Source organism: Arachis ipaensis, chromosome B8 (assembly GCF_059453495.1).
Source record: "Arachis ipaensis isolate K30076 ecotype BB chromosome B8, ASM5945349v1, whole genome shotgun sequence".
In the NCBI taxonomy this organism is placed as follows: domain Eukaryota; kingdom Viridiplantae; phylum Streptophyta; class Magnoliopsida; order Fabales; family Fabaceae; genus Arachis; species Arachis ipaensis.
This window is the reverse complement of record NC_142443.1, coordinates 78554472-78577736: the sequence shown is the minus strand read 5'-3', so window position 1 is coordinate 78577736 and position 23265 is coordinate 78554472. Positions and strand designations below refer to the sequence as shown.

The 23265-nt window shown below is 38.4% G+C and overlaps 1 non-coding gene across 1 annotated transcript; it reads left to right on the top strand.

Annotated features, from left to right (window-relative positions):
- LOC148548546 (small nucleolar RNA R71) lies at positions 1–108 on the top strand. Its single transcript, XR_015897385.1, has one exon. It is a non-coding gene; the product is annotated as a small nucleolar RNA R71 (small nucleolar RNA).
- The last annotated feature ends 23157 nt before the right edge of the window (positions 109–23265 follow it).

Below are 23265 nucleotides of genomic sequence, written 5' to 3'. Positions count from 1 at the left end.
AAGCATGTCAGAAGGACACTTTTTGGTCAGTTACTTATATCTCTCCCAAGCTTCATAGAGGGATTCACCTTCCTTCTGTCTGAAGGTTTGAACATCCACTCTAAGCTTACTAAGCTTTTGAGGAGGAAAGAACTTGGCTAAGAAAGCCTTGACCAGCTTATCCCAAGAGTTCAGGCTATCCTTAGGTTGAGAGTCCAACCATATTCTAGCTCTGTCTCTTACAGCAAAAGGGAAAAGCATGAGCCTGTAGACTTCAGGATCTACTCCATTAGTCTTAACAGTATCACATATCTGCAAGAATTCAGTTAAGAACTGAAAGGGATCTTCAGATGGAAGTCCATGAAACTTGCAGTTCTGTTGCATTAGAGAAACTAATTGAGGTTTAAGCTCAAAGTTGTTTGCTCCAATGCCAGGAATTGAGATGCTTCTTCCATGTAAATTGGAATTAGGTGCAGTGAAGTCACCAAGCATCCTCCTTGCATTATTATTATTTTCGGCTGCCATCTCCTCTTCTTTTTCGAAATTTTCCGTAAGGTTGTCTCTGGATTGTTGTATTTTAGCTTCTCTTAGTTTTCTCTTCAGAGTCCTTTCAGGTTCTGGATCAGCTTCAACAAGAATGTTCTTGTCCTTGCTCCTGCTCATATGAAAAAGAAGGGAACAGAAAAATAATAATAGGGATCTTTTTTACCACAGTATAGAGGTTCCCTTGTTGTTAGTAGAAGAAGAGAGGGAATAAGAGTGAAGAAGAATGGATAATCCAAACACAAATGTGAGGATAGTAGCAGTGATTTGAGATGAAGAGAATGTGTTAGTAAATGAATAAATAAATAAATAGAAGAGGGTGAGAGAGAAGAGAATTTCGAAAATAATTTTTTGAAAAGGAGTTGATGATTTCGAAAATTAAAGGGGGAAAATTTAAAATTAAAATTTAAAACAATTAATTAATTAAAAAGAATTTTTTTAAAAAAGAGGGAGATATTTTCGAAAATTAGAAGGAGAGAGTTAGTTAGGTAGTTTTGAAAAAGATATGATTGAAATTTAAAAAGATATGATTGAAACAAAAAGATAAGATTTGAAAATCAATTTTAAAAAGATAAGAAGTTAGAAAAGATTTTGAAATTGAATTTGAAAAAGATATGATTGAAATTAGTTTTGAAAAAGATTTGATTTTTAAAATCACAATTAATGACTTGATTCACAAGAAATCACAAGATATGATTCTAGAACTTAGAGTTTGAATCTTTCTTAACAAGTAAGTAACAAACTTGAAATTTTTTAATCAAAATATTAATTGATGATGTGATTTTCGAAAATTATGAGATAAAGATAAGAAAAGATTTTGAAAATATTTTGAAAAAGATTTTTGAAATTTTCGAAAATAATAATAAAAAATAGAAAAGATATGATTTTTGAAAAAGATTTTAAAAAGATAAGATTTCTAAAAAGATAAGATATTTTTTAATTTTTGAATTTTTATGATGAGAGAGAAAAACACTAAAAATGTTCAATGCATGGAAATTTTAGATCAAAACAATGAATGCATGCAAGAGTGCTATGAATGTCAAGATGAAAACCAAGAACACTTTGAAGATCATGATGAACATCAAGAACATATTTTTGAAAAATTTTACTATGCAAAGAAAACATGCAAGACACCAAACTTAGAAATCTTTCATGTTCAGACACTATAGATGCAAGAATGCATATGAAAAACAAGAAAAGACACAAAACAAGAAAGCATCAAGATCAAACAAGAAGATTTACCAAGAACAACTTGAAGATCATGAAGAACACTATGAATGCATGAATTTTTCGAAAATTTTATGCAAACTTTAGATCATGCAATTGACACTATACTTAAAATTGACTTAAGACGCAAACAAGAAACACAAAAATATTTTTGATTTTATGATTTTATTAAATTTTTTTTTGATTTTTCGAAAATTATATGAAAAAGAAAAATAAGGATTCCAAAATTTTTAATATGAATTCCAGGAATCTTCAATGTTAGTCTAAAGCTCCGGTCCAGGAATTAGACATGGCTCACTAGCCAGCCAAGCTTTCAGTGAAAGCTTCGGTCCAAGACACTAGACATGGCCAATGGCCAGCCAAGCTTCAGCAGCACAAGCAATTCACTAACATGTGGAGGCCTCAGTCCAAAAGATTTTAGACATGGCTTTACAGCTAGCCAGGCTTCAACATGCTTCATGAAACACTAGAATTCATTCTTAAAAATTCTGAAGAACATAGATTAAAAAAATATTTTTTTTTTGAAAACAAAACAAAAAGAAAGTTACCTAATCTGAGCAACATGATGAACCGTCAGTTGTCCAAACTCAAACAATCCCCGGCAACAGCGCCAAAAACTTGGTGCTCTACTCTTAATTCATAATTTGTCACAACTTCGATACAACTAACCAGCAAGTGCACTGGGTCGTCCAAGTAATAAAACCTTACGTGAGTAAGGGTCGATCCCACGGAGATTGTTGGTATGAAGCAAGCTATGGTCATCTTGTAAATCTCAGTCAGGTGGATAATAATTGATTATGGAGTTTTCGAAAATAAATAATAAATAAATAGAAAATAAAGATAGAAATACTTATGTAAATCATTGGTGAGAATTTCAGATAAGCGCATAGAGATGCTTTCGTTCCTCTGAACCTCTGCTTTCCTGCTGTCTTCATCCAATCAGTCTTACTCCTTTCCATGGCAAGCATTATGTAAGGGCCTCACCGTTGTCAATGGCTACATCCCATCCTCTCTGTGAAAAAGGTCCAAATGCTCTGTCACGGCATGGCTAATCATCTGGAGGTTCTCGACCATACTGGAATAGGATTCACCCTCCTTTTGCGTCTGTCACTACGCCCAGCACTCGCGAGTTTGAAGTTCGTCACAGCCATCCCTTCCCAGGTCCTACTCGGAATACCACAGACAAGGTTTAGACTTTCCGGATCTCAGAAATGGCCATCCATGGGTTCTAACTTATACCACGAAGATTCTGATTAAGAGATCCAAGAGATACTCATTCAATCTAAGGTGGAACGGAAGTGGTTGTCAGGCACGCGTTCGTAGGGAATGATGATGATTGTCACGTTCATCACATTCATGTTGAAGTGCGAATGAATATCTTAGAAGCGGAATAAGTTGAATTGAATAGAAAAACAGTAGTACTTTGCATTAATTCATGAGGAACAGCAGAGCTCCACACCTTAATCTATGGTGTGTAGAAACTCTACCGTTGAAAATACATAAGTGATGGTCCAGGCATGGCCGAATGGCCAGCCCCCTATACGTGATCAATATGATCCCAAGATGAACTAAAAATCATAAGATGTCTAATACAATAGTAAAAAGTCTTATTTATACTAAACTAGTTACTAGGGTTTACAGAAGTAAGTAATTGATGCATAAATCCACTTTCGGGGCCCACTTGGTGTGTGCTTGGGCTGAGCTTGAAGTTTACACGTGCAGAGGCTTCTTCTGGAGTTGAACGCCAAGTTGTAACGTGTTTTTGGCGTTCAACTCTGGTTCGTGACGTGTTTCTGGCGTTTAACTCCAGACTGCAGCGTAGAACTGGAGTTCAACGCCCTTTTTCGTCATCTAAACTCGGCCAAAGTATGGACTATTATATATTTCTGGAAAGCCCTGGATGTCTACTTTCCAACGCAGTTGGAAGCGCGCCATTTTAAGTTCTGTAGCTCTAGAAAAGCTACTTTGAGTGTAGGGAGGTCAGAATCCAACAGCATCAGCAGTCCTTCTTCAACCTCTGAATATGATTTTTGCTCAAGTCCCTCAATTTCAGCCAGAAAATACCTGAAATCACAGAAAAACATACAAACTCATAGTAAAGTCCAGAAATGTGAATTCAACATAAAAACTAATAAAAACATCCCTAAAAGTAACTAGATCCTACTAAAAACATACTAAAAACAATGCCAAAAAGCGTATAAATTATCCGTTCATCACATATCGTCTGTCGTTTTGGATCACCACGAGCTATCGTGAGTGATCAAGGCACCCATTTTTGTAACAAGAGACTAATAGGATTACTGAAGAAGCATGGGATAATTCATAAAGTGGCAACAGCCTACCATCCCCAGACTAATGGGCAAGCTGAGGTGTCTAACCGAGAAATAAAGCGTATATTGCAGAAGATAGTCAAACCTCATAGAAGAGACTAGAGCACCAGACTATAAGATGCACTCTGGCATACAGAACGGCATACAAGACACCCATTGGGATGAGTCCCTTCCGCTTAGTTTATGGTAAAGCCTGTCACCTCTCAGTTGAAGTCAAGCACAAAGCCTTTTGGGCAGTGAAGGAGTGCAACATGGGATTTGAGAAGGCCGGAGCTGAAAGGAAGCTGCAATTGTAGGAATTAGAAAGCCTTCTCCTAGAAGCTTATGAGAACTCCAGGCTTTACAAGGAAAAGATGAAGGCTATGCATGATAAGCACATCAAAAGGAGAGAGTTCCAACCGGGGGACTTAGTCCTCCTTCACAACTCCAGATTGAGGCTCATACCAGGCAAGTTGAGATCAAGATGGGACGGCCCATATAGAGTAGAGAAGGCTGAGCCATACGGAGTTTTTCACCTGAGTCATCCTTCAAGCTATGAATTCATCAAAGTCAATGGACATCACTTAAAGCTTTATCATGGTGAAAAGATGAAGAATAAGAAGGAGCTAGAGATCTTCCTCTTGGAAGATCTACCCACAGCAGAAGACTGAGCTAGTGGAGCGTCCAACTTAAGGATGTTAAAGCAAAGTGTTAGGTGGGAGACAACCCACCATGGTATGATTGTTCCTTTCTCTCTTCTTAGTTTTCTTTTTCAATAACTCTTCTCCATACTTGTTTTCTTTTTCTTTCTTCCTCTTTTTATTAGTGTTGGAAATTTATTTGGGTCATTATTTCTTATATTTTGCTTGTGGATTGTTACGGAATTATTTGACAATTATATATTAATTTTTAAGGGTTGCTTGCATGTTCAATTTAATACTTTCAATAGCTTATTCACCATGCATGCTATGTGTTTGTGAAAACGCCCATATGGCATTGTGCACTATTTTTAGATTTCTTTTATTCTACTACCCTAAATGCTTGCTTTTTACAAAACCATTTTTATATTATATTATTTAAATATAATTGTTATTACAAACAGGTTATTAGTTTGAAAGGCTTGGTAATCTAACTTGGACATTGAATGCTTGATCTATGCTACTCATGCCTTTCCCGGCATGCCAATAAACACCTTGCATTTAACTGTCATCATATGCACTTGCTATATTTCCATTGATGATTTTTCACATGTAGTCATGACCATGTGTTAACATCATTCATCTTTAATGTGCCTTGATTACCACCTTTCCCGTTCTCTTCCTTGCTCTAACCCTTGACATCTTAACATCCTTACTCTTTCCCTTTCAGGATGGCCACCAAGAAAGGAAAAGAGAAAGCTACTCCAAAACCACCAGCAAGGAGAGGAACAAAAAGAGCATTAATGGCAGAACCATCTTCAACTGCAGTTACGCCCTCAATAAAACGAATTAAGAGGATTATAAAGGTCGATGAAAAAGAGAAAGCCTTCCCAGCAAAGGACACTGCGCGATTTCCCAACCGCTTCTGTGAGCAGATGTTTCCCATCCTGACAGCAAGGAATTACAACAACGAATACCTGCTTATCCTCCCGACTCATATTGCTGAATTTGTTGAGCCGCGAATTGAACAAAGACACTGGGATTCCTACAAAGACAGCCACGACAAGTTAATCTCTCATGGGTAGTCGAGTTCTACTCTAATTTCCACTCGCCAACCTTGCAATCTATCTATATCTGTCAGAAGCAAATCCCCATTACAGAAGAGGCCATTCAATGAGCTTTGGATCTCCCCCTGCTCCAGAAGGATTGGACGCATTCCAAGAGGCCGCACTCAAGCGCCAGACATACCAATTTGACTGGGATGCCGTTCTCAGAGTTATCGCACAACCTGGCAGCAGATGGGTTTATAGATACCATCGTTCCCGACCTAAGGGAATATCGGCTTCCGCACTTACCTTGGAGGCTCGCGTATGGGCACAGATTATGTCCCACTAAGTCTTTCTGAGCACTCATGAGTCCTCCTTCACTGCAGACATGGCCGTTCTACTATGGTGCATCTTCACAGACTAGCCTCTACACCTACCAAGACACATCCGGAATGCCATGGGACACGTATAAATTGCGGGCAACCTACCTTTTCCCGCCTTTGTCTCAAATCTTATCGTAGCAGCCGGAGTCTCCTATAGAGCTGGGGACACCAAAGCCATACTTCCACGGGATGATCAGTACGTCCCTAACGGGAAATATCTCAGGCCACCAACAGCCACTACCAACCAGTCCGCAAAACAAGCTGCAGATATTTCCCCTTCCACACCACAAGCACCTTCAACAAGTCAGCTGCTCCATCAAATACTGGAGAGGTTAGACCGGCAAGACCAGAAAGCGAAGCTACGAGAGCGCCGCAACTTGCGCCGATTCAAATACCTTAAGGAGCTACTCACAGGCAACCACAGGCCTGACAAGGACCCAGACACCCCGGACTCCACTTCATTTACCAGCACAGGGAGCCATGACGGTTCCGACTGTGGAGATACTGCTACCAGCCCCCTTTGTTCCTGACAGATGGCACCGAGGACGGTGCAAAGCCTTAAGTGTGGGGAGGTCGGTCAGTGCCTAACTTCCGGAGGTAATTTCTCTTCCTTAACACCAATAAAATAGAATATTTAGTTAGTTTTTCAATTTCTTGTTTTAGAATATGATAGATTGCATAGTAATAGGTTAATTGCATGCATATTCTACTTGATTGAAAGGATAATAAGTTTCTCCTAAGACCTGAATCTTTCACTAATTTAAATAAAAACCCTTATGTTAAAATTGTTTGAAGTTGTAATTGGAACATGGTTTTTGAGCTAAAGAACACACAACCTGTGAGACTTTGAGCCTAAATACATGGTTACATTATTTAACCATAACTATTTTATTCTTGTGTGTTTATTTCTCTATGATTGTAATTTGAATTTTGTTTTATCCTGTATGTCCATTATTTAGTGTATTTACATGCTTGCATATGATTGAGGCCATTATTTGTTTGCTCACTTATCCCAAATAAGCTACCCTTTTAATTACCTTTGTTAGCCACTTTGAGCCGTTTTAATCCCATTTGTTCTACATTTTACCACATTACTAGCCTTAAGCAGAAAAAAAAATAATTAAATATTCCTATTGAATCTTTGGTTAGCTTAAGATAGAAATTGTGCGTTAATTGAGTTTGGAAAGATTGTGGGAACAAAGGTTAATAAAGGAATGTGTCATGATAAGATAATGGGAATTTGGGTACCTACTCATGTGAAACTATAAAAGAAAATTAAAAATCTATGTGCATTGATAAGCTATGTTTATTTTCATGTTCAAAAAGAAAAAAAAATTCATAATATTTTAGTAAATAAGGGGACAAAATTACCCCAATGATAAGTTAAAGTCCAACAATCAATGCATATATGATAAAATCAAAATAAAGGTTGATACATGAGTATGGAACGTGAAAGGGAAATTTTGGGTAGCTAGGTATGAATGACTGCACTGCATTCTTCAGTGAGGAGAACTCTTTCAGTTTCTCTCCAATCCTTCTTATGACTCAAGATCTCTTTTATGAACTTGGCATAAGAGGGTATTTGCTCAAGTGCCTCTGCAAACGGAATCTTTATTTCAAGAGTCCTGAGATAGTCTGCAAAGCGGGCAAATTGCTTATCTTGCTCTACTTGGCGGAGTTCCTGAGGATAAGGCATTTTGGCTTTATATTCTTCAACCTTAGTTGCTGTAGGTTTATTTCCTACAGAGGCAGGTTGAGAAGCCTTCTTGAAGGAGTTATTATCAGCACTTGCAGGTGTTTGATCCCTCACTGGCGTTTGAACGCCAGAACTGAACATGGATTGGGCGTTGAACGCCAGATTCTCACCGTTTTCTGGCGTTTGAACACCAGACTTATTCCTCTCTGGGCTCTTACAGTCCTCAGAGGGATTTTGGGTAGCAGGTTGCTCATCCTCTGTCAGCTGTTCTTTTCTTGGCTTTCTGCTGCTTTGAGTTGAGGTATTTAATGTTTTTCCACTTCTTAATTGAACTGCTTGGCACTCCTCTGTTATCTGTTTTGATAATTGCTGTTTTGTCTGATTCAATTGTGATTCCATATTCATATTAGCCATTCTTGTGTCTTGTAGTATCTCCTTGAATTCGGCCAGCTGTTTTGTTAGAAAATCTAATTGCTGATTGAATTCAGTAATTTGTTCTGCAGGACTGAGTTCAGTAGTTACTGTTTTAGCCTCTTCTTTCATGGAAGATTCACTACTTAGGTACATATGCTGATTTCTGGCAACTGTATCAATGAGCTCTTGAGCTTCTTCAATTGTCTTTCTCATGTGTATAGATCCACCAGCTGAGTGGTCTAGAAAAATCTGAGCTTTCTCTGTAAGCCCATAATAGAAGATGTCTAACTGCACCCACTCTGAAAACATTTCAGAGGGGCATTTTCTTAGCATCTCTCTGTATCTCTCCCAGGCATCATAAAGAGATTCATTATCTCCTTATTTAAAGCCTTGGATGTTCAGCCTTAGCTGTGTCATCCATTTTGGAGGGAAATATTGATTCAAGAATTTTTCTGACAGCTGTTTCCATGTCCTTATGCTAGCCTTATGTTGGTTATTTAACCACCTCTTAGCTTGGTCTTTTACAGCAAATGGAAACAGTAATAATCTGTAGACATCCTGATCTACTTCCTTATCATGTACTGTGTCAGTAATTTGTAAAAATTGTGCCAGAAACTCTGTAGGTTCTTCCTGTGGAAGACCGGAATACTGGAAACTTTGCTGCACCATGATAATGAGCTGAGGATTCAACTCAAAGCTACTAACTCTGATGGAGGGTATACAGATACTACTCCCATATGAAGCAGTAGTGGGGTTAGCAGATAACCCCAGAGTCCTTCTGGACTGTTCATTTCCACTTAGGTCCATGATGGAGAAAGGGAGATGATGTGGATTTATTTTATTTATTTTATTATATTTAAAAAAATTTCGAAATAGTAAAATAAAATAAAATAAAAACTACAATAAAAAAAAGAATTGAAAATATTTTATGAGGATTTTCGAAAAAGTGAGGAGAGAGAAAGTGGTTAGGATATTTTTGAAAAAGATATAATTTTTTAAAAACTTGATAACTAAGATATGATAAGATAAAATTTTGAAATTGAAATCTGAAATTTTTTGAAAAAAATTTTGAAATATTTGCTCAAAAATAGTTAGAGAAGATATTTTTTTTATTTTTGAATTTTATGATGAAAAAGAAAAACACACAAAAGACACACAACTTAAAATTTTTAGATCTAATGCTCCTTGTTTTCGAAAATTTTGGAGGGAAAACACCAAGGAACACCAAACTTAAAAATTTGAAGATCAAAACACAAGGAAAACTCAAGAACACTTTGAAGACTCACAAGAACAACAAGAACATGAAGATAGAACACCAAACTTAAAATTTTTAGAAAACCAAAATAAAATATTTGAAAACTAAAGAAAAGTTAACAGGAGAATACCAAACTTAAAGTTTGGCACAAGATTTATTCAAAAAAAAATTATTTTTGAAAAACTTTTAAAAAGAAGATAGCCAATTACCAAGAACATAAGCACAACGCTCTAGCCAATTGAGCTATAAATTTAACGTGTTTTAATAAGGTATTTAATAAATAAATTTTTTTTTGAAAACTGATATTTTGAAAAAGCACAAGAAAAACAAGAAAAGACACAGAACAGGAAAACTAAAGATCAAACAAGAAAAATTGACAAAAACAACTTGAAGATCAAGGAAGAACAAAGAACATGCAATTCAAAAACTGAAAGACAAAGAAAAGCATGCAATTGACACCAAACTTAAAACATGACACTAAACTCACAGAAAAACTAAAAATTGATAAAGAAAAATAATATTTTTGGAAAATTTTTGAAAAGAAAATAAAAGACTCTGACCCAAAAGACAAAATTTTCCTAATCTAAGCAACAAGATGAATCGTCAGTTGTTCAAACTCGAACAATCCCCGGCAACGGCGCCAAAAACTTGGTGCACGAAATCACAATCACACTTTTGCAATCTCGTACCACTAACCAGCAAGTGCACTGGGTCGTCCATGTAATACCTTACGTGAGTAAGGGTCGAATCCCATGGAGATTGTTGGCTTGAAGCAATCTATGGTTATCTTGTAACTCTTAGTTAGGATGTCAATTATAATTATCAGTTTGAATTGCGAAGAATAAAAGAGCATGAAATAAATACTTGTTATGCAGTAATGGAGAATATGTTGGAGTTTTGGAGATGCTTTGTCTTCTGAATCTCTGCTTTCCTACTGTCATCTTCTTCACGCACGCAAAGTTCCTTCTATGGCAAGCTGTGTGTTGGTGGATCACCGTTGTCAATGGCTACCATCCGTCCTCTCAGTGAAAATGGTCCAGGTGCGCTGTCACCGCACGGCTAATCATCTGTCGGTTCTCACTCATGCTGGAATAGGATCCATTGATCCTTTTGCATCTGTCACTACGCCCAACCCTTGTGAGTTTGAAGCTCGTCACAGTCATTCAATCCCTGAATCCAACTCGGAATACCATAGACAAGGTTTAGACTTTCCGGATTCTCAAGAATGCTGCCAATGGATTCTAGCTTATACCACGAAGATTCTGATTAAGGAATCCAAGAGATATTCATTCAATTGAAGGTAGAACGGACGTGGTTGTCAGGCACGCGTTCATAGGTTGAGAATGGTGATGAGTGTCATGGATCATCACATCCATCATATTAAAGTGCGAATGAACATCTTAGATAGAAACAAGCGTGTTTGAATAGAAAACAGAAATAATTGCATTAATTCATCGAGACACAGCAGAGCTCCTCACCCCCAACAATGGAGTTTAGAGACTCATGCCGTCAAAGAGTACAAAGTTCAGATCTAAAAATGTCATGAGGTGTAAAATAAATCTCTAAAAGTTGTTTAAATACTAAATTAGTAACCTAGGTTTACAGAAAATGAGTAAACTATGATAGATAGTGCAGAAATCCACTTCCGGGGCCTACTTGGTGTGTGCTAGGGCTGAGACTTAAGCTTTACACGTGCCTAGGCTGTTTCTGGAGTTAAACGCCAGGTTGTAACCTGTTTTGGGCGTTTAACTCCAACTTGCAACCTGTTTCTGGCGTTTAATGCCAGAATAGGGCAGAGAACTGGCATTGAACGCCAGTTTGCGTCATCTAAACTCGGGCAAAGTTTGAAATATTATATATTGCTAGAAAGCCCTGGATGTCTACTTTCCAACGTAATTAAGAGCACACCATTTGGACTCCTGTAGTTCCAGAAAATCCACTTTGAGTGCAGGGAGGTCAGAATCCAACAGCATCTGCAATCCTTCTTCAGCCTCTGAATCAGATTTTTGCTCAGGTCCCTCAATTTCAGCCAGAAAATACCTGAAATCACAGAAAAATACACAAACTCAGAGTAAAAGTCCAGAAATGTGAATTTTGCTTAAAAAGTAATAAAAATATACTAAAAATTAACTAAATCATACTAAAAACTATATAAAAACAATGCCAAAAAGCGTATAAATTATCCGCTAATCAACTTCCAACTTGCTTGACTTTCCTCTACCTAGTAAAGGATAACTGAGCAGAACAACCTTCAATTATCAATTAATCTTGGGAGAACTCTAACAAGGATAGAACTTCCGATTAATCTACTTCCGGTCAAGATTTTTATTTAAATTACATAAATTCTCTGATTTAATTTCCTGTTTATCAAACTCAAAACCATTTTGGAAAACATCTGATTAATAAAATAGCACATCTTTCTGCAACTCGTTGGGAGACGACCTAGGATTCATACTCCCAGTATTTTAATTCTAATTTTGTGACAACCCTTCTAAATTGATAAGCGGATTTTTGTTGGTTAAGAACTGTACTTGCAACGTATCTCTCATAATAATTTCTTAATCTGCCAAATTCCGCCACGTCAATCATCAACCTAAAGAAAACATAAAATAACAATGGAAAACAAATGTCAATGAAATTAAATATAATTAAATAACATTGGGTTGCCTCCCAATAAGCACTTCTTTAATGTTAATAGCTTGACAGTGAGCTCTTAGAGAGCTTCAAAGAGACTCAGAGCTTGATGATGGCCTCCCAACACCAAACTTAGAAGTTGAGTGTGGGGGCTCTGTTTGACTCTGTATTGAGAGAAGCCTTTCATGCTACATCTCCATGGTTACAGAAGAAGATCCTTGAGCCTTAAACACAAGGTAGTCCTCATTCAATTGAAGGACTAATTCTCCTCTATCTACATCAATCACAACTCTTGCTGTGGCTAGGAAGGGTCTTCCAAGGATAATGGATTCATCCTCATCCTTCCCAGTGTCTAGGATTATGAAGTCAGCAGGGATGTAAAAGCCTTCAACCTTCACTAAGACATCCTCTACAAGTCCATAAGCATGTTTTCTTGAATTGTTTGCCATCTCTAGTGAGATTCTTGCAGCTTGTACCTCAAAGATCCCTAGTTTCTCCATTATAGAGAGTGGCATGAGGTTTATACTTGAATCAAGGTCACACAGAGCCTTCTTAAAGGTCATGGTGCCTATAATGCAAGGTATTAAGAACTTCCTGGGATCCGGTTTCTTCTGAGGTAATTTTTGTTGAACTAAGGTATTCAGTTCATTGATGAGCAATGGAGGTTAATCCTCCTAAGTCTCATTACCAAATAATTTGGCATTCAGCTTCATGATTGCTCCTAGATACTGAGTAACTTGCTCTTCAACAATATCTTCATCCTCTTTAAAGGATGAATACTCATCAAAGATCATGAATGGCAATAGTAAGTTCAGTGGAATCTCTATGGTCTCTGTATGAGCCTCAGATTCCTTTGGTTCCTCAATAGGGACTCCTTAGTGGCCAGTGAACGTCCATTGAGGTCTTCCTCTATGGAATTCACTGCCTTTCCCTCCTCTACAGGTTCGGCCATGTTGGATATATTGATGGCCTTGCACTCTCTTTTTGGATTCTCTTCTGTATTGCTTGGGAGAGTACTAGGAGGAGTTTCGGCCACTCTTTTACTCAGCTGACCCACTTGTGCCTCCAAATTTCTAATGGAGGACCTTATTTCAGTCATGAAACTGAGAGTGGTCTTAGATAGATCAGAGATTATGGTTGCTAAGTCAGAGAGGCTCTGCTTAGAATTCTCTGTCTGTTGCTCAGAAGATGATGGAAAAGGCTTGCTATTGCCAAACCTATTTCTCCCATCATTATTATTGAAGCCTTGATTAGGCTTCTGTTGATCCTTCCATGAGAAATTAGGACGATTCCTCCATGAAGGATTATAAGTGTTTCCATAGGATTCTCCCATGTAATTCCCCTCTTTCATTACAGGATTCTCAGGGTCATAAGCTTCTTCTTCAGAGGAAGCTTCTTTAGTACTGCAGGATGCAACTTGTATTCCAGTCAGACTCTGAGAAATCATATTGACTTGCTGAGTCAATATTTTATTCTGAGCCAATATGGCATTCAGAGTATCAATCTCAAGGACTCCTTTCTTCTGAGTTACCCCATTATTCACAGGATTTCTTTCAGAAGTTTACATGAACTGGTTATTTGCAACCATTTCAATGAGTTCCTGGGCTTCTGTAAGCGTCTTCTTCAGATGAAGAGATCCACCAGCAAAGTGATCCAATGACATCTTGGACAATTCAGACAGACCATCATAGAATATACATAGGATGCTCCATTCTGAAAGCATATCAGAAGGACACCTTCTGATCAATTGCTTGTATCTTTCCCAAGCTTGATAGAGGGATTCACCTTCCTTTTGTCTGAAGGTTTGGACTTCCACTCTAAGCTTGCTCAACTTTTGAGGTTGAAAGAATTTGGCCAAGAAAGCATTGACTAACTTTTCCTAAGAGTTCAGGCTTTCTTTAGGTTGTGATTCCAACCATATCCTAGCTCTGTCTCTTACAGCAAAAGGAAAACGCATAAGTCTGTAGACCTCAGGATTAACCCCATTGGTCTTAACAATGTCACAGATTTGCAAGAATTCAGCTAAGAACTGATGAGGATCTTCCAATGGAAGTCCATAAAACTTGCAATTCTATTGCATTAGAGAAACTAATTGAGGCTTAAGCTCAAAGTTGTTTGCTCCAATTGTAGGAATTGAGATGCTTCTTCCATAGAAGTCAGAAGTTGGTGCAGTAAAGTCACCAAGCACCTTCCTTGCATCTCCACCATTGTTGTTGTTTTCGGCTGCCATGTCTTTTTCTTTTTCAAAAATTTCTGTAAGGTTCTCTCCAGAGTGTTGTGCTTTAGCTTCTCTTAGCTTCCTCTTTAGAGTCCTTTCAAGTTCAGGATCAGTTTCAACAAGAATGTCTTTATCTCTGTTTCTGCTCATATGAAAAAGAAGAGAATAAAAAAGAAGAGGAATCCTCTGTGTCACAGTATTGAGATTCCTTTATGTGAGTAGAGAAATAGAAGAAATAGAATGATTAAGCGAGAAGAAGAAGAATTCGAACAAGAGAGAGGGAGAGGGTTCGAATTTTTAAGAAGAAAAGTGTTAGTGAATAAATAAAATAAATAGAAAGAGATGAGAGAGTGTGTGTATTCGAAAATTATTTAAAAGAGAAGAAAAATATTTTTGTTTTTATTTTAATTATTAGTTGGAATTCGAAATTTAAGAAGAGAATTAAAATTAAATTAAAATTTAAAATAATTAGTTAATTAAAAAGAATTTTGAAAAAGTTGTTAGTGGTTTTTGATGAGCAGATAATTTATACGCTTTTTGGCATTATTTTTAGTATATTTTTAGTAGGATCTAGTTACTTTTAGGGATGTTTTTATTAGTTTTTATGCTAAATTCACATTTCTGGACTTTACTATGAGTTTGTGTGTTTTTCTGTGATTTCAGGTATTTTCTGGCTGAAATTGAGGGACTTGAGCAAAAATCAGATTCAGAGGTTGAAGAAAGACTGCAAATGCTGTTGGATTCTGACCTCCCTGCACTCAAAGTGGATTTTCTGGAGCTACAGAACTCCAAATGGTGCACTCTCAATTGCGTTGGAAATTAGACATCCAGGGCTTTCCATCAATATTTAATAGTCCATACTTTGATTAAGGATAGACAACGTAAACTGGCGTTGAACGCCAGTTCCATGCTACATTCTGGAGTCAAACGCCAGAAACAGGTTGCAAAGTGGAGTTAAACGCCAGAAACATGTTACAAAGTGGCGTTCAATTCCAAGAGAAGCCTCTACACGTGTAAAGCTCAATGCTCAGCCCAAGCACACACCAAGTGGGCCCCGGAAGTGGATTTTTGAATCATTTACTCATTTCTGTAAACCCTAGTAACTAGTTTAGTTTAAATAGGACTTTTTACTATTGTATTTGGAGATTCTCTTTGATTAGTTTTATGCTATCTGAGACCTTTATGGGGGCTGGCCATTCGGCCATGCCTGAACTTTTCAATTATGTATTTTCAATGGTAGAGTTTCTACACACCATAGATTAAGGTGTGGAGCTCTGCTGTTCCTCATGAATTAATACAAAGTACTACTATTTTTCTATTCAATTCAACTTATTCCGCTTCTAAGATGTTCATTCGCACCCAAGAACATGATGAATGTGATGATTATGTGACGCTCATCATTATTCTCACTTATGAACGCGTGCCTGACAAACACTTCCGTTCTACATGCAAACAAGCTAGAATGAGTATCTCTTGGATATCTAATACAGGGGACCGAGTCTGAGTTATTAGTGTCTTCGTGGTATAAGTTAGAACCCATGGACAGCCATTCTTGAGATCCGAAAAGTCTAAACCTTGTCTGTGGTATTCCGAGTAGGATCTGGGAAGGGATGGCTGTGACGAGCTTCAAACTCGCGAGTGTTGGGCGTAGTGACAGACGCAAAAGGATAGTAAATCCTATTCCAGTATGATCGAGAACCGACAGATGATTAGCCATGCAGTGACAGCGCATTGGACCATTTTCACTCAGAGGACAGGTGGCCATTGACATGGAAAGGAGTAGGACTGATTGGATGAAGACAGCAGGAAAGCAGAGGTTCAGAGGAACGAAAGCATCTCTATACGCTTATCTAAAATTCTCACCAATGAATTACATAAGTATCTCTATCCTATTCTAATTATCTTTTAGTACACTATAATCTCTTAATACATTTGAATCCACCTGACTGAGACCTACAAGGTAACCATAGCTTGCTTCAAGCCGACAATCTCCGTGGGATCGACCCTTACTCACGTAAGGTTTATTACTTGGACGACCCAGTGCACTTGCTGGTTAGTTGTACGAAGTTGTGAAACAGAATTAAGAACATGAACGTGCGTATTGAGTTTTTAGCGCCGTTACCTGATGACAAGTCATCTTAGCCTATTTTAGCTAGTCTTTTTCTTTTGTTTTCATTAGAATTATGCACTTTCTTAAGCCACAAGCAAGCTAATTGAGTAGATTTTCATGTTTCCCTTGATTGAACCAACCATATATGAATTCATGCCATTTCATGAGGTTTTAGGCTATATTTGTTGCATATTATGAAAGATCGAATATCTCATGATTTTGAGCATAGCTTTGATTAGTTTGGTTGATCAATGATAGGTGAAGAAAGCTTGGAGAAAGGTTGAAGCAAAGAGGAATGGCTAGGAGTGAAGAGAGGACAATGGAATAAGTGAAATTGAACCGGGATGCATGAAGTTAGCCCCAACGTTAGCCCCCTAACTTGGAGGCTAACGTTGGGCATGAAAAATCACTCCCTGGGCTCCCCACGTTTGAGCCAACGTTAGCCCCCTAACTTGGAGGCTAACGTTGGCACATGACATTGCAAGGAAGTGGCCAACGTTGGCTCCAACGTTAGCCCCCTAACTTGGAGGCTAACGTTGGAACTTGAGAAGTTTCTCCCCTGGGCACCAACGTTTGCGCCAACGTTAGCCCCCTAACTTGGAGGCTAACGTTGGCACTTAAATTACAAAGGAGGAAGGCCAACGTTTGCGCCAACGTTAGCCCCCTAACTTGGAGGCTAACGTTGGCGCCACTAGCACTAAGCATTGCCAACGTTAGGGTCAAAGTTAGACCCCTAACGTTGGAACCAACGTCCAAACCAGAAGGATGTGGCTTGCTGCTATGAAAAGTTGGGGTCAAAGTTAGACCCCTAACTTTGGCCCTAACGTTAAGTCCAGCTTTGGCTAACTTCAAAACCGGTTCAATTGGTTCACTTCGGTTCTTCTTCAATCTTCAAGAGCAATCAACCAAGGCCTCTTTCAACCCATTTCCACCAAGAACAAAGGCCCAACTCAAGGCTTGAAGATCATTTTGGAAAATGTATAAATAGGATAGAATTCAAGTTATTCGGGGAGCTTTCCTTTTAGAATTTTCAGAAGAGTTTTTTTGGGAAGCTTTTGTCACTGAGTGAACTTTAATTTCTTGTTTTCATTGCTTTCAATTTCATTTTACATTTGTCTTGGATCTTGGATTGGAGAATTGAAGAAATTCTGTTTCAATCTCAATCTTGGATCTCTCTGTTTCTTTACTGTTAATTGAATTCCATTTCCGGTTCGTTGTTCTTCATCTCTTTTCTTTGCAATTTACAATTTCCTTGCTATTGTTCTTGTTGGATCTAGGAAGGCATTGAGATCTAGACTTGGTTTTCTAGTCTCTGGGTCCTGAGATCTGAATTTCTCATTTCAATTCCCTGCTTATTGCTTTTTCTGTTCATTTACTTTACTGCTTCAAGATCCGGTTTAATCCCAATTCCCTTTCCCTCTTCTGTTTGATGCAATTTAGTTTTTCCTTGTTTAAATTCTGCAAATCCATTCCCCAACTCCCTTTACATTTCAAGCAATTTATATTCCTTGCACTTTAAGATTCCGCAATTTACATTTCTTGCACTTTAAGTTTCTGCCATTTAATTTCTTGTTCTTTAAGATTCAGCAATTCATTTCTTGTTCTCTTTACTTCAATGCAATTTACATTCTGCAAGTCACAAATCACTCAACCAACACTTGATTCGCTTGACTAAATCAACCATTAAACTAAAATTGCTCAATCCTTCAATCCCTGTGGGATCGACCTCACTCCCGTGAGTTTTTATTACTTGATACGACCCGGTGCACTTGCCGGTTAGTTTTGTGGTGTTTTGGGAGAGATTTACGTTTCTCACCAAAATATCTCATCAAGTTTTTGGCGCCGTTGCCGGGGATTGATTAGATTGACAATGATTAAGTGAGGTGGTAATCTAGATCAAGCACTTTTTCTTTAATTTTGACTAACCCACTAACTGTTTGAATTTTTGCTTAAGCTAACTAAAACTTCATTCTAGCAGTAGATTGAAGTGTAACTGGTTTGTGTGTTCTTATGTTCTGCTTGTATGTCAGGTACAAGAAGAGCCATACCCAATTTTCATGAACAAGACGAAAGAACTCTCAGGAGGTTAAGAAGAGATGAAAGAGGGAAAAGTATTGTTGGAGAAGAGGAATCAGACGAAGAATTCCACGAGATGGAAGGAGATACATCTAATCCAGAAGGAGGAGTCAATAACCAACCACAACAGAGGAGAGTATTGGCTTCCTATACCTTTGCAAATGCTAGACATTGTGGAAGTAGCATTCTCACCCCTAATGTCAATGCAAATAACTTTGAACTGAAGCCACAACTCATCACATTGGTCCAGAACAATTGCTCATTTGGGGGAGGACCATTGGAGGATCCAAATCAACATCTATCTACCTTCTTAAGGATCTGTGACACTGTCAAATCCAATGGCGTGAATCCCGAAACCTACAAGCTTCTGTTGTTCCCTTTCTCATTAAGGGATAAGGCTGCACAATGGCTTGAAACTTTTCCCCAAGGAAGTATCACTAGTTGGGATGACTTGGTGACTAAATTTCTAGCCAAATTCTATCCACCCCAAAGAGTCATCAGGCTGAAAACTGAGGTGCAGACATTCACACAATTAGATGCTGAATCCTTGTATGAAGCATGGGAAAGGTACAAAGCCTTAATCAGAAAATGTCCTCCAGAGATGTTCAATGAATGGGACGTGCTGCAAAATTTCTATGAAGGCCTGACATTGAAATCTCAGGAGGCATTAGATCATTCTGCTGGAGGTTCACTACAACTAATGAAAACTGCTGAGGAAGCTCAGAATCTTGTGGATATGGTGGCCAACAACCAATATTTCTTTGCTCATCAAAGAAGCCGCCAACCATCACAAAGAAGAGGAGTAATGGAGCTAGAAGGAGTGGATTCAATCCTAGCTCAAAACAAGATGATGCAGCAGCAAATTCAACAACAATTTGAGCAAATGGCCAAGAGGATTGATAGTCTCCAAGTTGCAGCAGTCAACACTAGCCAACCATCAACCACATGGGGACAGAGTGATGAAACTCAAGAAGAACAACAACAAGAGCAAGTTCAGTATATGCACAACCAAGGACCAAATGAAGTGTATGGTGATACATACAATCCATCCTGGAAGAATCACCCAAACCTCAGATGGGGAGATAACCATACCCAAAACCAACAACCATGGCAGAGGAACTCAAACCAACACAATCCAAGAAACAACCAAAATCACAACCAGCAGCAGACTAACCAAAACCCCTTCAGAAAACCTCAAAACAACTACCCCAACATCAACCAATACCAATCTAATAACCAATCCACCAACCAAAGTGCCTACCATCCACCACCCACATCTCATAACCCACCTCAAGTATCACCTGAAGCCCAAAGAATCACTCACTTGGAAGCCATGATAGACAAAATGTTGAAACACCAAGAAATGGTAGCCAAGAACCAGGAAGCCTCTATAAAGAGCCTAGAGAGACAGATGGGGCAACTCTCCAAGCAAGTATCTGTTGAGAGACCTTAAAACTCACTGCCCAGTGACACAATTCCAAATCCCAAGGAAGAATGCAAGGCAATACAATTGAGAAGTGGGAGAGCATTGACAAGCAACAATGCCACTACAAAGAAGCAAGAAGAGGAACAGTCAAAGGAAGCCTCAAAGCAAACTCAGGCAAAGGAGGAACAACTAAAAATTCCAAAAAAAGGAAATGAAGTAGTTGAAGAACCAACCAAGAATCAAAAGCAACAAGTAGAAAAAACCTTTGTACCTCCACTGCCATATCCCCAGAGGTTCAACAAAGAGGTTAAAGACCAGCATTTTCACAAGTTCCTTGAGATCTTCAAGAAGCTGGAAATTAATATTCCCTTAGCCGAAGCACTTGAGCAAATGCCTCTATATTCCAAGTTTTTGAAGGATCTTATCAACAAGAAAAGAAGGTGGGATGAGAAAGAAACCATAATGATTGCTGAGGAATGCAGGGCCTTGATTCAAAAGGGGCTTCCTCCCAAGCTTGAGGACCCAGGGAGCTTCCTGTTGCCTTGCACCATTGGGAAATTGACAATCACTAAAGCAATGTGTGATCTCGGAGCAAGCATTAACTTAATATCATCTTCCCTGATGAAAAAGCTGCATATAGAGGAGGTCAAACCAGTACAAATGTCTCTGGAGCTGGTAGACAAGTCAATGGTATACCCCAGGGGTGTAATTGAAAATCTCTTGGTCAAGGTGGATAGTTTTATATATCCTGCTGATTTTGTGGTTCTAGAATCAAACGATGATGATGGTGACTCTGTTATACTGGGAAGGCCATTCTTGGCCACTGCTAGAGCTATCATAGACGTAGAGGAAGGGGAATTAACTCTAAGGATGCATGACCAGAGCATCACTCTGAAGGTATTACCAGAGGCACAATTCAGCAAGGAGAAGAAAGACTATATGAAGAGTGCCCAGGAGAGTCACAGCAACATCCCAATGCTAAGGAATGTGCAGACTGATGAAAAAGCCCAAAAAGAGGATAGTAGAGTATTAGCCACTGAAAAGAGAGGCCCCCAAGGAAAGCCTATGGCCAGAAAAGAAAGATCAACAAAAGGAAAAATGAAACGCAGAAACAAAGCAAAAAGGGGCTGGAAAAATAGAAAGATTCCAACAGAGGGGCTTTCCAAAGGTGACAAAGTGCAACTGATATATCAACAGTTGGGGGCAAATCAACAAACCGAGGATTACTACACTGTCAGCAACATACTATCATTAGAGCATGCTGAAATTGAACACCAGAGAACAAAGAAGAGGATCACGGTCAGGGGAGACAAATTGAGGCCCTACAAGCACCAACCACCATAAAAGAAAGCTTCAATGTCAAGCTAGTGACAATAAAAGAGCGCTCCATGGGAGGCAACCCATGCTTTAAGATTCTTGTCATTTTACATTCAATAAATTATGATCACTTGATGCATGAATTCTTTTCTCTTTTCATGAACGTGTCCATTTATGGCATGCACTATTTTGAAACATATGCTAAGTTTGGTGTGTCTTCAAGCACACTTAACCAATATCATAAAGGATTTTGTTTCACATGCTTAAAATATCTTGATAGAGCATATGGCCGAACACTAAGTTTGGTGTCCACATAGCTTCATGAAAATTTGAAATTCATGCATCAATAATCATACTTTTTCTATTTTTCAAAACCTTATAAATAGAATTTTTTTTATGAAGGCATTAATTGTGATAAACCCTTTGACAGGAAACAAGTTTGATGTTCATCAAACCTTGATGCACCAATTCAAGGATACAATTAATCCTTCATGAAAAAAAGAGAGAAAAAGAAAGTATGATGAAAACAATTCTTATGAACATTTAAACTTCACTAATTGGAAGAAGAAACTCATTTTCTTTATATATTACCAAACATCAAGTTTGGTGTCTTCCAAAGGAAGTATCACGGTTTAAATGAGACAAGGATTGATGGTTCATAAAGCTTTAATAAAAAGTACACCCTTGCTACGGTTGGATGAGACTAATGTGTGTTGTCTTGTTGTGGTGACTAGGAAGTCAAAGAATCTTCAAAGAAAAGGACAAGACAAAGGAAAGCATAGCATAAGGACAAAATCCTATCACATGCTTCAAATAAGAAATCTGCCACTCCTTGAGAATGATCACGGCAAAGGCAAGGGAAGGAGCAAATTTTGTCTTCATTCATCCATACATGCACACCCTTGATTCCCATAAGGTCTAATTGCATCCTAGCCCTTCATTGCTCATTTAAAAGCATACCACCTTCAAGCCATGCACATAACCGAATCACTCCTCAACATAACAAGCCTTGTGCAATCTTTCTTCTACTTTAAACTCTAACCACTTAGACTTCTCTTCATAATCTCTTGTCATAACAAATTCAGTCCGAATCACTGTTTCCTCCAACCACATATCAAACTCTCCAACATTCTTCACATTCCCTCTCAACCAACCAAGTGATCATGGCATCCTCCTCAAGAACCAAACGACGAAAAGGAAAAGATCCAATAGTAGAGGAAGAAACTTATGAATATGACCAATGGAAGTTCAAGTCTTGGTCTCATCAAATGCAAATTCAATGGATGAACGAGAAAAAAATCTATCCTGAAATTCCATTCATGTTGCCGGATGATGGATGTCAAGAAATAAAGAACAAAATCCGGAAGAGGAGATGGGAGGAACTTACATCGCCAACCACCCGAGTTAATGCCAACATCATAAGAGAGTTCTATGCAAATGTCCCAAGGATTGACATGCGTGAACCCCCAACGTACAAGAGCTATGTGCGTGGGGTGGAAGTAGACTTTAGCCCGGAGGCAATCAAAAAAGTCTTGAAACTAAAGTCAGTCTGCTTTGATGAACCGGGATACCAACAAAGATTGACTGAGGATCAAGATTATGAGGAGATTGCAAGAGACATTTGTTTTGAGAACTCAGAATGGGAAGGGGACAACAAGAACAAATACAAGTTCCTAAAGAGATGTAACCTCATTCCGGAAGCAAAAGGTTGGTATGAGTTGATGAAAAGATCAATTCTGGGGACAGTGAACACCTCAGAAGTTAACAGGGAGAGAGCCTTAATGCTGCATTGTATCATGGTGGGTGGAGAGATAAGAGTTCATGAAATCCTTGCAAGAGACATTCAAAAGATAGCTGAAAAGAATTCGGCCGGATCTTGGTTGTACTATCCGAGCACCATTTGGAAATTGTGTGCAAAGGCTAAAGTCCCATTGGAAGAGGAGAATCCAATGTGGTTAAGCCAAGGCATGCCCATAACCATTGAAAGAATGATG